The following is a 14,472-nucleotide window of genomic DNA, read 5'->3' as shown; positions in this document are numbered from 1 at the left end:
ATGGGTAGGACTGTGTTGTTCGAGCCCCCAGAGACTGGTCTTCCTGCGGGCCTATTGGCCTCTCCTGCATTGGTACCGGTTGTCGGAGGTACGGTTTATGTGCCTCTGGTCAATGTGGGCATTGCAGATGTGGTGCTTTACCCCACCACAGTTATAGGTGAGTTGAGGGAGGTGTATGTGACGGACTTGCCTGTTGGAGTGGCTGAGGTTCCATCAGTGGTCGCACAGGTTGCTGCTGGTGGTGTTTCAAGTACAGTCGTGGCCAAGAGTTTTGAAAATTACATAAATATTGGAAATTGGAAAAGTTGCTGCTTAAGTTTTTATAATAGCAATTTGCATATACTCCAGAATGTTATGAAGAGTGATCAGATGAATTGCATAGTCCTTCTTTGCCATGAAAATGAACTTAATCCCCAAAAAACCTTTCCACGGCATTTCATTGCTGTCATTAAATGACCTGCTGAGATCATTTCAGTAATCGTCTTGTTAACTCAGGTGAGAATGTTGACGAGCACAAGGCTGGAGATCATTATGTCAGGCTGATTGGGTTAGAATGGCAGACTTGACATGTTAAAAGGAGGGTGATACTTGAAATCATTGTTCTTCCATTGTTAACCATGGTGACCTGCATAGAAATAGAAAAGGATATTGTGGCTACTAAGATTGCACCTAAATCAACAATTTATAGGATCTTCAAGAACTTCAAGGAAAGAGGTTCAATTCTGGTAAAGGAGGCTTCAGGGCTCCAAGAAAGTCCAGCAAGCGCCAGGATCGTCTCCTAAAGAGGATTCAGCTGCGGGATCGGAGTGCCACCAGTGCAGAGCTTGCTCAGGAATGGCAGCATGCAGGTGTGAGCGCATCTGCACGCACAGTGAGGCCAAGACTTTTGGAAGATGGCCTGGTGTCAAGAAGGGCAGCAAAGAAGCCACTTCTCTCCAAAAAAAAAACATCAGGGACAGATTGATCTACTGCAGAAAGTATAGTGAATGGACTGCTGAGGACTGGGGCAAAGTCATATTCTCAGATGAAGCCCCTTTCCGATTGTTTGGGGCATCTGGAAAAAGGCTTGTCCGGAGAAGAAAAGGTGAGCGCTACCATCAGTCCTGAGTCATGCCAACAGTAAAGCATCCTGACACCATTCATGTGTGGGGTTGCTTTTCAATCCAAGGGAGTGGGCCCACTCACAATTCTGCCCAAAAACACAGCCATGAATAAAGAATGGTACCAAAACACCCTCCAACAGCAACTTCTTCCAACAATCCAACAACAGTTTGGTGAAGAACAATGCATTTTCCAGCACGATGGAGCACCGTGCCATAAGGCTAAAGTGATAACTAAGTGGCTCGGGGACCAGAATGTTGAAAATTTGGGTCCATAGCCTTGAAACTCCTAAGATCTTAATCCCATTGAGAACTTGTGGTCAGTCCTCAAGAGGCGGGTGGACAAACAAAAATCCACAAATTCTGACAAACTCCAAGAAGTGATTATGAAAGAATGGGTTGCTATCAGTCAGGATTTGGCCCAGAAGTTGATTGAGAGCATGCCCAGTCGAATTGCAGAGGTCCTGAAAAAGAAGGGCCAACACTGCAAATACTGACTCTTTGCATAAATGTCATGTAATTGTCGATAAAAGCCTTTGGAATGTATGAAGTGCTTGTAATTATATTTCAGTACATCACAGAAACAACTAAAACAAAGATCTAAAAGCAGTTTAGCAGCAAACCTTTTGAAAACTAATATTTATGTAATTCTCAAAACTTTTGGCCATGACTGTACTCCTGTACTCGACCAAATTGAATCTGTTGATTTAGGGGGGTTATTGGCAGAGGAAAAGTCACAAGTTAAGGCCCTACTCCTAGAATACCAGAGTGTGTTTTCAATGCATGAGGGAGATTTGGGTTGTACTAGATTGTTGTCCCATGAGATCCCACTAACTGATGACGTTCCCGTCCGACAGCGCTATAGGCGAATTCCACCTTCGGAGTATGAGTTGGTAAAAACCCATATTAACCAGTTGATGGACTCCCAAATCATCCAAGAGAGTTGTAGTCCTTACGCGTCACCCATTGTGTTAGTTAAAAAGAAGGATGGCAGCCTTCGCATGTGCGTCGATTATCGACAACTTAACTCGAAGACTCGTAAGGATGCTTTTCCACTACCAAGGATCGACGAGACGTTGGATTCATTGACAGGGGCTCGCTGGTTTTCCACATTGGACTAAGCCAGCGGGTACAATCAGGTCCCTGTCTCTGAATCCGACCGACCAAAGACCGCTTTTTGTACTCCATTCGGTTCAGTACATTTCAGCGATTGATGGAGCGACTTTTTGGGGATCAGAGACATCAAACCGTTTTATTGTATCTTGATGATATAATTGTGTTTTCTTCATCAGTGCAGCAACATCTGCAGCGGTTGAGAGTAGTGCTGAGTCGCCTACGGGCTGAGAATTTGAAGGCCAAATTGGACAAGTGTGCGTTCTTTCGGGAAGAAGTTAAGTATCTGGGGCATGTCATTTCTGCCCAGGGGGTGGCGACGGACCCGGGTAAGATTGAGGCTGTAGCTCGATGGCCTCGTCCATCCAATGTGTCAGAGCTACGGACCTTTTTGGGCTTCGTAAGCTACTATAGGCGGTTCGTAGAAGGGTTCGCGAAGCTGGCTGCTCCATTGCACAAATTGGTAGCTGGATCGACTGGAGGGAAGTCTGGTAAGAAATATAAGCAAGGGTTTATTGAGGTGTGGTCTGCGCAGTGCGTGGAGGCGTTTGGGACCCTTAACCCTTTAGGCGCCAGAGGTTTTTTCCTAAAACGTTCGATTTTGACATCTTAATTTCAGAAGGCTATATCTTAAAATTTATAAAAGATAGAGACTTTCTGTCAATTATAAAAATATTAAGGATGACCCAATGTTTATGTAGGGATTTTATTTTCCCATCTAATTTGCATATTATGACGTCATATCGGGGTGGTCATCTTGAATTATAGAATTTTCATGAAAAGTCACATGTTTAAATAATAAAATGCAGCACTTCTTTCCCCCAAAAAATGTCCCTCGCCTTCTGTGTGCTATATTGCACAGTACTGAATGCTCAGGTAAATAGTAAGTAGTAAACAAACTGTGTAAATCATCACTAATAAATGGTAGAAACAAACCGAATGCATTTAGCAGTTGGGATTTTCAATTTACTACATGCAGCAGGCACTCTGATTCCATGTATGGGGCACATATATATTATTCATATGACACACAAACACAAGTAGACAAGACCTGTTTGGTTCAAAAGCTATGCCCCGTGTCACATCGCCTCTGCTTCTGCAATGAGCAGCGCGGCCAGATCTGCCTCGAGCACGCGCCGAGTGTGCACAGCTCGGACTACTGTCAGTGTCATTGCGACTCCCCACTTTACTTCCTAACTGTCCTATGAATACTTCGACCTCGTCTAACATACCCAATGGCATTAGACAAAGTCTCCACTACAATACTGTCGCCGCGATTGCGGAGAGGCGCGGTCAGAAGACAAATATACATGTCTAGCGCGGTAAAAATCTCCCGCCTCGTCCCCGCAACAATAACACGCCTGCTAATTTCGCGATGAACACTCTGACCCCGGCAAACATTGTTCACACCTCTGACATTTGGCAAAGGACCATTTACATTAGGCAAAGGATTCACCGTTTGTGCTTGGTGAAGGGCTATACTTTCACTTTCAGTATCATCGTCATCTTCTGAATGCAGCTATTCCCCTTCAGAATCAGTGTCCGCGAATAGAAGTCCCAACACCTCATTGCGGCTTTATTGAAGCTTTATTGATGCCATTAGATAATAATAATAATTATTATAATAATAATCTAATGCCAATACTCGCTGACGTTGACAATATTTGTCAGATAAAATGGCTCAGTCTCACACTAGCTGCGCTTTTTTTTCGCACTGAATAAATACGCTCTAGCTCGAAGATTTTGTATAAGAGCATGACGTTTTTTGAGTCAGAGATGAAGTATTACATGTCTGCTATCTGGTGCAGGGGAGGTTGCATGAAATTTGACACCCTATTTGACAAAATCGGCCGTTTTATTCAGTGCCGCATCTTGTCGAGTAAACTCGACCGTGGCGCCAAGAAGATTAAGCACCGGCTTACGACGGCACTTGTTCTGGCGTATGCTGATTTTACGAAACCATGTATCGTGGAGGTGGATGCCAGCTATGTGGGATTGGGCGCGATACTCTCGCAAGAAGTCGATGGCAAAGTTCGTCCCGTTGCCTATGCGAGCCGTATTCTTAGGCCTGCGGAGCGTAATACAGCCACGTATAGCACAATGCGATTAGAATTTTTGGCCCTTAAATGGGCTATGGCTGAAAAGTTTCGCGAGTACCTTTTAGGTAATAAATGTACAAACCGATAACAACCCACTGAGCCACTTGGCCACTGCTAAGCTTGGCGCTACTGAACAGCGATGGGCAGCTGAATTAGCGGTGTTCGATTTTGAGGTCCAGTATCGATCTGGCCGAACCAATCAGAACACAGATGCATTGTCTCGCCAGAATGCTGCTGCCCGGGAGGAAGGAAACAGCTGGTCTCCAGGTCTGATAGTACCAGAGCTGTTGAGGCGAGCTGTACAGTCGGAACCTATAGGGATGATCCAGTCTGGGGCTGTTCAGGACTTGCCTAGCCGTTCTGGTGCAGATATAAGCTCACTGCAGGAGGCTGATCCAGACATCGAGCAGGTGTGGAGTCTGTGGCGACAGCAACGACGTCCAGGGCCTATAGAGAGACAACGTTTGTCTAAGTCCGCGTTGACTTTTCTCCAGCAATGGGACCGCTTGGTGGAGGAAAAGGGCCTCTTGTATCGAAGAGTGTTCCGTCCGGATGGCGGAGAGGAGGTACTACAGCTGGTGTTGCCAAGAGTTTTGAGATCAGAGGTACTGACACAGCTCCATCAACAGCATGGGCACCAGGGCATCGAACGCACTCTGGAATTGGTGCGACAGCGATGCTACTGGCCGGGCATGGCCGCTGAGGTTGCGCACTGGGTTCAGTGGTGTGAGCGGTGTCAGTTGGCCAAGGCGGCTCCCCCTATTGCTCGAAGTTTCATGGGGCACCTTTTGGCGTCCAGGCCCAATGAAATCATGGCTATGGATTTCACTGTCTTAGAGCTGTCACTTTCAGGGCAGGAGAACGTATTGGTATTAACTGATGTATTCAGTAAGTTCACTGTGGCTATTCCGACTTCTGACCAGAGGGCAGAGACTGTTGCCCGAGTCCTGGTGGAAGAGTGTTTTTTCAAGTTTGGGGTTCCTGGGCGGATTCATTCCGACCAGGGCCGCAACTTTGAAGCCGTTTTAATCCAACAGTTGTGCAGTCTTTACCAAGTGACCAAGTCTCGCAGCACTCCGTACCACCCGGCAGGTAATGGCCAGTGTGAACGATTTAATCGTACTTTACATAATCTGCTATGAACTCTGCATACTAGGAAGAAGAGAGATTGGGCATCCTGTTTATCACAGGTTCTGTTCTGTTATAATACAGGAACCAGCTGCGGGTGGGGTGCATCATTGGGTCGAGGAGCATCAGGCTCGGTTACAGGTGGCCTTTGCGAGTGCTCTGGAACGTCTGAAGGTTGCGGCCACTCGGCGTAAAGTGACACATGATCAGCGGGTAAGGGAGTTACCGTTGCAGGAGGGGCGACGGGTGTACCTTCGTGACCATTCAGTATGGGGTCGCCATAAGATTCAGGATTTATGGAGTTCGACTATCTATCAAGTCATAAGGGTACTCCGAGAAACTGGGGGTGCTGTGTACACAGTGGCTCCGGTGGAGGATCTAAGTAAAATCCGTCATGTCCATCGGTCACTGTTGAAGCCCCAAATCTGTGACGAGGTGTCTGAGGAATTACCTGACCTTTTGATCGTCGCCAGTTCAATCAGTGGCGGAGGAAGAGTTGGAGGATGTTGATTTGGGTTATGTGTTGCCTGGGGTTCCCCAAGTGGCCCGTGGAAGGATTACTGCAGGTACCCCATTGTTGGGAGTGGTGACTGCTGCTACCCCACCCGACAACACCCCCATTATGCCGCTTGAGGTTAGTGGTGGCCGAGATACGAGTCGATTATCTGTGCTGCCGGCTATATCCCCGGGGTCATCCGATTTGACTGTAGTTTCACGTCGAACAAGATGTCGGGGGGCTGGAGAACATTAAAATATGCACCACCTTCCACGAGCAGTTGGAAGGGTAGACCCTGGAGTGGCTTATTCTCCAGTGCAAGGGTCTCAGTCTGTTGTGGTTTTGTTTAGACCGTGGCATTAAGTCACCCATGCTTAGTAACTCCGGTATTTGTTTCACCGTCGGGACAACGATGAGAAGTTGGGGGGTAGACTGTAGCAGTAGGCATTAGTTGTGCCTATTAACGCTCGGCTGTATGGCGATTTAGCTCTAGTTAGGAGGACTATAAATGCGGTTGGTGTACGTCACCTGTGAGGGAATTGCACGTGATGTCATGTTGTTCCGGCACGGTGTGCAAGAGCTGGAGAGGTAAGATCTGCTGGTTATAGACTCTGTTACAAATGATTCCTGTGGCACTGGGTGATGTGGACTTTTCTTTTTTGTTGTAGTGGACACTGGAACTAATCGTCATATACTTGGCGGCACTCGTTGTTGTGCGAACTTCTAGAGAAGCGGATGAGTTTCGTGGTTCTTTAATGACGTGCTGTTCAGGTGTGTTTCATATGCCTGTTTAAGGTTATGGTGTGTTGTTCGTCGTCATTGTCGTTTACTGAACGCTTTAATCAGAAGTCCGGTTTAACCTACGACTGCTGAGTGACTACAAACTTACTGCATGCTGCTGTTTTGCTTAACTTCACGGATATACGAACGCTGAGCGACCACAAACTTACTAGCCCACGTGCTGCTCTACTGTGTAGCCCTATTGACTAGCGTCATTGCGACATCTCCGACATCGATGGCACCAATAACGTTAACTTTTCTCTTTCATTCTATGAGAATTGGTGTGGATGTTTTCATTACCTGGGATTCGATTTTGGGTGCTCAGAATGTAAAGAGCTGTATTTAAAGTGGCTTTTGATGCTCATTATTCTTAGTCATCACTGTTCATTGTTGTTTTGATTTAAGCTTCCCTTTCTTTTTTCCATTTTTTTTGTCTATTTATTATTATGTGAATGTGTGGTGTGTTTTTTTTGCCCAAGTGCGGTCTTTGTGGCCCGGTACGAGTTAAACTAACACCTGGTCTGTATTTTCCTGAGGCTGTCTAGGATATCTAGTTATCCAATTGTTCTCATGAGAGTACCATGATTTAAGTGGTGAACGTGTAAAATTCAACAATGTTGTGAGGTGACGATCATCTGGAATGTATCTGTCTATGACGAGGATGCCTGTTATCATACTGGTTTGAGACGAACATTGTGCATTTGGGTCAAACAGTGGTTTTTGTGTATTTCTTTTTCTGGTTTTCCTGGTGTATGAGTCTGATGTGTGTTCTTTATTGTAGGCCTGGGCGGCAAGGAAACTAAGGGCGGCAGCCCTCCTCATCTTGGTGGTGGTATTTTGGAGTGATTGCTGTGCCACCCGGAGGTGTGTGTGACTGAGTGCAGTGTGAGTGCACGTGTGTTTGTGGTTTTCTTTGTTTCTTTCTTTTTAGGAGAATAGAGAGGCCCCTTGGGTTGAGGGACTTGGCTGCCGTCCCCAATTTCCGTCGCCAGGAGCGTCTAATTTTGTATATCCTTTTTGTTGATGGTGGTTTTCTTTCTTTGTGATTGTTTGGATCATTTTAATCAATAAAAGTGATTTTACTGTTTGTACCTCACCCATGTCTCATGCCTGACTCCAGCTGATACGAGCCTGTGAGCCTTGTGTGCTCCTAATAGGTTAAGGGCGATTCCCTGGTAAAAAGCCCCCAGGGTGGCGTAGTTGGTCTATTTATTTTGTGTTCCTGTTCTAAGAGCTCGGTCGCCACATCTGTCGTAGTCGGCAGGATTTCGGTTGTGTGGTCAAAGGTTGAGACAAGGGTGTAAAGTTGTTTGTTGTTGTATTTGTTGTATTTTTCTTATTGTAGAACAGTGGTGACTGGTTCGTGAGTATTTTCTTGGGCCCCTAGGGTAAGTAAATCCATAGTATATATGTTTTCCTACAATGGAAGTCAATGATACCAGAAACTGTCTGGTTACTGATATTCTTCTAAATATCTTCCTTTCTGTTCAGCAGAAGAAAGAAATTCTTACAGGTTTGAAACAACATGAGGGTGAGTATATGATGACAGAATTTTCATTTCAAAGTGGAGTATCCCTTTAAAAGTATAGTTAAACCATGAATGAAATTTACACCATAATTTACTCACCCTCATGCCATCCTAGATGTACAACATCTTCCTTTCTTCAGCCAAAGACATGTGGAGTAACATTTAACAAAATCCTAGCAGTTCATATTGAATTGTTTATCACAACAATGCCATAACAAAGCTATGAAAAGTCAGAATTTTATTTATTATTTCTCCAATTGTGTTTGGCTGAAGAAATGAAGACATCGTACACCTAGGATGGCATGAGGGTGAGTAAATTATGGGGTAAATTTCATTAGGGTGGAGTTTAAATGGGGTATTACATTACTGTACCTGTCCAATAGAAACGTGGCCAACTCTGCATCGCTCTTCAATCCAAATGCAAACCTCATCTGCTGCCATCTGACAAACGCCAAACCCAGATTTACTCTGGTTTTACTCCGGGCTTTATCCGATGCTCTCTTTGCATTGCTATATTTTCTTTTTTTTTGGCAAGCTCCGTCGCTAGTAGGGCTTTCATCCGCCATTACTTTAACAAAATATTGGGCGTGCTTGTAACTCTTGTGTTCCTGCCCTCAAAGCCTGTCATTGGCTATCACCTCACACACACCCTTACAAATGTACACGCCCCAAAACGTCCAGACTCCAATATATGCTGGCTACCAAGGCAGGGGGGGGGATGTCAGTTCTGACACTCTGCCAGATACTATGTTTTAACGTTAGCTGATGACATATAAGGGTTATTATTGGATATTTTATTATGGAACAAGTTGCATAAGGCACCTTTAACTAAACCCACTGCATAATTACCTGATTTGAGCCTTCCTTCTCATGATTTGACCAAAGCTGCAGCGGAGTTCTGTTGCCAGCAGATCTTAGACTGTGACTATTCCAGGCACTCTGAAATTCTTGTAGATGCCTCTGAATTTGTGGTATGTAAGACCAGTGCAAGGCAAACAAATCCACTTCCTGGTCCGGATTATGCCATCCTTCATCTTCCAACCGACGAAAGGTGGTGTAGAAGAGGTCTGTTACTTGGTCAAAGACATCTCTCCACAACTGCTCAATTCTTACATAAAAACAAACTAACTTCAGTTTAAAAAAGTTCAGTGAAGGAAAACGCTATTCATGTGGCTACAAGGTAACAAGCCTACCTCTGGTTGTGCACACTTCCTCCTGTGATGTACGACTTGTCTGTTTGCTCCTCTGGTTCTTATCATGAAGCAGGCAACCATTACATTTTCTCCCCCCTTGTCAGAACGCACTCTAGAGGGAACACCATATATTTGTACAGCAGACAGGAAGCTTTGCAGCACTGTTTGAGCCTTGTTGTTTGTGGCAACTTTTAAGTACGCCACAAGCCGGGAAAAGCCATCAATTCCCCCATGGATAACAATTCTCCATCTGCAAATTTAAGTATTTAAAGTTACTCATTTAAGAATACAACATGTATTAAAAAATAACTTGTCCTACACAAGCACACAAAAACTATATGCAATGGCTACAACATTGAACATGCTTTTGTGTCCAATAGTACAGGAAAGGTTTTAAGGAATGGCTTTCTTCCTACACCACATATTCACTTATGTCAATAAAAGCATACCATGAAATCATAACATATAACAAGTAGGGCAAGATCAAGCATGCAGACTTTTTTGCATATATTCTGATAATCTGAAAGAATACAAGACTATTACACTATAATTGGTAGCTGAAAACATAAAACAAAACAAAATATTTGATAAATAAAACTTTGTGACTGAAGGGAATTTTATTTTGTAGACATATGTAAAGGATTATATTTAGGTGTGTAAGAGAGCAGATTATGTGTGACCCTAGACATTAGCAACATTATCCATTAACTTTACCAAAGAAATGCTTAACCAACCGAATAAGTTTATGATTCCCATCAATGTGCCACACACTGTTGGGAGCTGGTACACTGTAACGTTTGGCCATCCTAAGACGTAACATGCGCAGTTCAATTCCTTCCGGATCTACTCTTCTTAATGATGCTAAAACCCTGTGTTCTGCAACAGATTATAACAATAATATTCATATGTTAGATCTTGCATTTTTTTAAGAGAAACTGCACATTTTGGATGCCTTTTTTTTAGCAAGTTTTACATAATTTAAATCTGACTCAAATGAACTAGTGGCACATTGTTATTTCTTGCGTAGTGATGGCTATCTATGTTCAAGTACATCAGATACATGCAGATGAAGTGTAATTAGACTGTATTTAAAACAATCGGCTCGTTTTTTTTCCAAATTGAAAAAGTATGCAGAGTTTTTTTCTCCGGCTTCTAGCCATTTGGCCCTAGATCTAATGAAGGCACCTTTAGCCTTTTCTATATAAAAGGAGTCTAGTTTTTCTCGTAATAGGTATAAACTTTCTTTCTCTGCATCATTTGGATTGGCAAGACAAGTAATGCGGTTAAATTCTTTCAATATAAATTCAAATTGTAATCCTTTTGACTTTAAAAGATCTTTACTAAATTTTATAGAGAACTTTCGACACTCATATTTAAACAATTTCCAGTTTAAGGTATGAGAAATATTAGTATTTTTTTTAAAAGAATCAATTATGCCTTTAATACCCAAACATATAGACCCGAACTATGAACTAATCAATTCTCTTTCCGGCTGAGACTGCATTGGGTAAGCGTATGGGGCTGTCACGTGATTAAGGAACGAGTCAAAAACCTGATAGACCCGAACTATGAACTAATCAATTCTCTTTCCGGCTCAAGACTACATTGACTGACAGGTGAATCACTACTACTAGAACAGAACCTATAGAATAATGGGCATGTGCGACTGAACGAATCACTCCCCGAGACGACTCGTTCTTCCAGAGTCACATTAAAGATTCGTTCAAAATGAACGAATCGTTCAAGAACGACACATCACTAGTAAATATCCAGCCTAATGTTTGTTGTAATGCTGTAACATTTTATGTAAGGGATAATATACAGCGAGGCGGTTGTTATAGCGAAAGCGGAGGGGTCTTGAATCAGACTGAAGGGGTTGTATTCACAATTTGACACAAAATATTGATTTAAAAGGGAGTTTATTGATTTAAAAACGATTGTATCCCTTACATAAAGTCAGTCATGCGATTGACCGCTGTAGTTAAACGCGAGCAGGCATATTATTTCTGGAAACAACATTGATACAACATTTTCTTTTAAGTTACATACCTTAAGCCATCACGTGCAAGTTTTCGTCGGACTGTCCTTAGCAACACACCGATACATCTTGCCGTTTCTTCTGCTGGTACATCCAACGACTGGTGTTGTTCAAGAATGCTTGGAACTGCAATAGCGTGACGGCTGCTACAGTCCGAGGGACTCAGTCGTTGAATGACATTCTGGGCCCTATTTTAACAATCTGAAACGCAAGTGTCAAAGCGCAAAGCGCAAGTAACTTTGTGGGCGGGTCTCGGCGCTGTTGCTATTTTCCCGGCGGGATAAACGGCTCTTGCGCCAGGCGCAAATCTAAAATGGGTTGGTCTGAAGTAGCTTCATTATTCATAGGTGTGGTTTGGGCGTTACGTGAAATTTCCCAATCAGAGCATCATCTCACATTCCCTTTAAGAGCAGGCGCGCTTGTTCTAAAGCGGATTCCTATTTTAACGGCGGATTTGCCAGACGCCCGCCAGGAGCGGTTCACAGCCAAGGAGAGCAACGCTCTCGTCAGGGACGTTGGGGATGGAGAAACCCACCCAAAATAACTTCGGTTAAAAAGGCGTATTATAATTTGGGTAAATGTGTAAGCTAGATGTATGCTTTTATAATAAATTGTCTATCTATCTATCTATCTATCTATCTATCTATCTATCTATCTATCTATCTATCTATCTATCTATCTATCATAATAATGTATGATTTGCAAAAATGATAACTGCTGCTTCTGTGTAGATGAGAGAATCGTGCGCGTTGTGCACACGCTACATTGATTATGGCCAAGCATGCGCCCTTAAAATAGCATATGAATAACATGCACAACGCGCCACTGACTTTAAACTATTTTTTCCTGGTTAGTGGCGCAATTGTTTTCTAAACCTGCAAAATAGCATGAAGGAACGTTTGCGCCGGAACACGCCTCCTTTTTTGCGCTGAACCGCCCAGGGAGCAAAAGTTCATTCCCTAGCTTAGCGACGTGCTTCTTTGGAGGGAAAAGCGCGCTTTGCCCGGGTGCAAAATAGCAATGACACATGCGTCGGTGTACAAAGTCAATTGCGCTGGGTGCAAGATAGGGCCCTCTGTGCCTCATCAAACGTGGCCCAAATCCTTCCATTTATTGTACAGCCACAATTATCCGCTGCGTTTACAACATCTTCCCTCAACTGTGAAACTCTCCTATATACAAAATGATAATCTAGAGGAGAATTTCTTTCGCAGAAATCAGCTAAAGCTAGCAAATCATCCACAATCCCTCTCCAAACACGATCAGATCCACCAGACATCTTTGCACAACAATTATAACGTTCAAGAATGGCGCCTCCGAAGCCCACAGAAAGTGGGATAAAGCCTTGATCTCGAACTGTCCAATGACAGTTTGGCGCTTCAAATTGAGGCGACAGTTGATTGGTTTCTCCCAAGTGTGTACTGTCCAATGGGATATTTTAACTCGATTGACAAATGGATAAAGAAAAGCATTTGGCAAAACGGCAAAGAAAAGCATCTGGCAAATAGAGAGAGAAAAGGTTCGCCAAATGCTTTTTAAAAAAAAGCAATTTAACTTGTGCATTTAAATTATTTATTAATGTACTTTTTATTGTTTTATTAATCCACGTTTAAAAACATGAATTAAATAAACAGTTTAAATGTGTCTATTTATTCATACATTTAAACTGTTTTTTTAAATTTATTGTTTTATGGTATTATTAAAATACATTTTAAAACATGAATAAAATAAACAACTTTAAAAATGTCTATTAATTTGACCATTTAAAAGTGATTTATTTATATACATTTTTATGTTTGAATTATTAAATTGATAAATTGATTCTTCATTTTATTTTTAAGTGGCACTCCTGGTCCTCCATACCTTTAGCCACCTCATCCTTCAACTGGATTTTGTGTCTCAATCTTGTTGGCATCCTTGCTTCCCTGCCTGCAGTCAAGGGAGCTGTCTGGCTGCAGCTATACGTAGTTGTGGCCGAGAGGTTACGGCGACGGACTCGAAATCCATTGGGGTCTCCCCACACAGGTTTGAGTCCTGCTGAATAATTTGTTCACCTGAACATCCCTAACAAGCATTTATGTGCGTCCTCTGCAATGGACAAATATGCTGCTGGACTATTTTGCAGCTGCGGCCCAGTGGCACGCTGTGCTCTTATAGGGGTTAGTACCCTGCATTGTGGCTGCAACCACTGTTCAAATTGGGGTTATGGCAGTCTTTTGCGATAAGAAACTGGGACGTCATTCTCCTCAGCAATGGACAAATATACCGCAGGACTATTTTGCAGCTGCAGCCCAGTGGCACGCTGTGATCGTATAGTGGTTAGTACTCTGCGTTTTGGCAAACAATTAAACAATTCAAAATTGTTTAAAATAACAAAGGAAGAACATTCTCTCAGCCACATTAGGAGAATGTTTTAAGGATGTAATTGAGGCCTGAGATTGTGTAATGTTTTTATAAAACGTTCTTGTAATGTGACTTAATAACAAAGCTAGAACATTTTATCTGCAGCATTTTGAGGATGTTTTGTGGATGTTGTCGAGGAAACAGATTATGTAATATTCTCAATAAAATATTATTACAATGTTTCAAGATAACAAAGTAAAAACATTTTCTCAGCCACATTAGGAGAACGTTATAGTAACATACACTCTAAATAAAGATGGCTCTTTAAAGATTCTTTACATGTAATTACACGTGTAATCTTTTTCCCCGCCTTTTTTTTCCCAAATCTGTAATTATCAAAGTCGCATCATTACTGGTTTTCTGGAGCTCAAGACAGACTTTCAACAGACTCTTAAGAGGTAAATGATTCATTTCTTAAAATTTCTATAAATTTAACTTTTAAAAATGGTTACTAGTTTCATGCCAATCATGTCTTTTTCTCTTTTTAGTTTCACAGAAAATGCATGTGACCAACTCTGTTCAAGGATACTAACTTTCTCTTCACTTAGTAGGCCTAACATAAATGTTGAAATAATGATCCATGATTCAATTATT

Source organism: Carassius carassius, chromosome 27 (assembly GCF_963082965.1).
Source record: "Carassius carassius chromosome 27, fCarCar2.1, whole genome shotgun sequence".
NCBI lineage: Eukaryota > Metazoa > Chordata > Actinopteri > Cypriniformes > Cyprinidae > Carassius > Carassius carassius.
This window is presented reverse-complemented; position numbering follows the sequence as displayed.